This window comes from Lactuca virosa, chromosome 9, assembly GCF_052849685.1.
Source record: "Lactuca virosa cultivar CGN04683 chromosome 9, Lactuca_virosa_CGN04683_v6, whole genome shotgun sequence".
Taxonomy (NCBI): Eukaryota; Viridiplantae; Streptophyta; class Magnoliopsida; order Asterales; family Asteraceae; genus Lactuca; species Lactuca virosa.
This window is the reverse complement of record NC_136434.1, coordinates 93,369,984-93,372,166: the sequence shown is the minus strand read 5'-3', so window position 1 is coordinate 93,372,166 and position 2,183 is coordinate 93,369,984.

Below are 2,183 nucleotides of genomic sequence, written 5' to 3'. Positions count from 1 at the left end.
ACTACGATCTGATTTTTTACTATTCTCTTGTATATTTTCAGTATGCTGATGACCAGAGGATCAAGTTCATGTGCTAATGGCTAGGAGAGGACATGTATGAGTGATGTAGAGTTAGCAAGTTGCTTTCTGCTCAGGTGACTGCAACGGTCACAGAGGCGATTCCAGATTTTTTCGGGTCTATCAAGACTGCAATGATAGCCATGTTTGATAAGCATTATGTCGATGTTACTGATGTTGTTGCCGCTGCAGCCACTGCTGCAGTTGCTACCGCAGGACGGACGAGTGGGGCTTCGATGCACTATCGGGATTTTAGTAACATGAAACCCCTAGAGTTTGACGGTGTCAGGGACCTGATCGTGGCTATGATATATCTCGAATGTTGAGGGTGTTTTTACATGTGTGCTTTTTTGGATAGCCAGAGGTTCAAGTTCATGCAGAACCTTCTTCGTTCAGGGGCGAAGGACTGGTGGAACTTGGTCCCTAAGGACCTTTCGCCTACTCAGTAGATCGTGATGAATTGGGAGCGGTCTATTGAGATGTTTAGAGTTGAGTATGTACCACCAATGGAAAGGGAGTGACAAACTCGGGAGGTATCAGTCGCTCAAGCAGACGACGGATTTGGTGACCGAGATCACCAAGATGTTCACTGATAGGGCTTTGTTTTGCCCTGACTATGCATCCTTAGAGTAAGTGCAGATGTACCGATACTTTAGCATGATTAAGACAAAGATTAGAGTGTTTTTGGCAAACACTCGGTATCGAACCTTAGCTGAGTTGCAGTCGCATTCTATAAAGGGAGAGATAGAGTTTGAGACTTAAGGAGAGAGAAGAGGCAAACCCCGGTTCAGTTGCAGTAGGCGACCAAGAGGTTTAAGACCACCGATTCTATATCAGGAGGCCAGAAGGATCGCACTTGCAGCAAGTATGGGAAGGTTCATGTGTGTTCTTGTCGGACAGCGTCCGAGTGTTTTAAGTATGGAAAGGAGGGTCATCAGGCGAAGGATTGTTTCTAGGGCTTTTGAGTTGGTTTCCATTGTGATGAGGTGGTCATGTGAAGGCCAACTATTCGTTACTTGCTGCCAAGCCGGTGTAGGCACCAGCTCCTATGACTTTGTGGATCATAGACAGCCACCAGGGTAAGGTTGTGGCTCCGAAGGCCAAGGGTCAGGTCTATTAGCTGATAACAGAGGAGGTTAGGGCAGTGTCTGGTGTTGTTACTGGTATGTATCTATTTATCATTCTGTCAAATATTATTTTTGTTGGATTAGGTGTCTAAGCCATAACTATATTTGGTATGTACTTGACCCGGTTGTAGCATGGTCCTTTTGGGTTGTCTTCACCAAAGCAACTTGACTGGAAGAATAATAGAGAAAGAGGTTATTATGGTTTATTAATATATTATTTGAATAATATATTAAAAAAGAAATCATATTATTTAATTAACATTGGTCAAGAATTAATTTAGAATTAATTTTGTGGTCAAAAGAGGTTAATTGAATTAAGGGGACTGATATTGTAATTATCGGATAATTGCAGAGTGGGCTGAGGAACCCTAAAGATAGGGTGGATGGAATCTTATGGAAGCCCATAAGGATTTCGTCCAAGGGCTAGGTTCTGGAAGGATCTAGTGGGCTACTTAGAGCCTAAGCAACCGGATTAGGTCTTTGACTGAAACCCTAATTCCTCACCTATATATAGAACCTTTGGCTTCACAATTTCGGCTACCACAACCCTAGAAGGATTACTAGAGCCGACTTTGTGCTTCCCCCTGTCTCTCTCTTGCATTCTCCAATTGCTTTGGTGTTTGTGATCTACTAGAGGCATCACACTTGAGGTGCTAAAGTTCTCAAAAGCTCAAGATCTTCAAACTACAATCAAAGGTAATATCTTAACTCTTCATTAGATGTAGATTTCGATTTTTATTGTATGCTAGATTAGGGTTTGCAAGTCTTGGACAATTTGCCTGTACAATTAGAAAAAATTAGATCCAAGCATTAGGGTTTGCATGTGCACCATAGGATTGATGTAATGCTCATAACCCAAAAGTGGTATCAGAGCCTAGATCGTTTTTCTTTTGTATTTGTTGCATTGCTAATTTGTTCAAAGCTTGAAAATCGAAAAAATTGTGCCTCTGACTGATGAACTCGTCGAGTCACCTGATGAACTCGACGAGTTAGATGAAC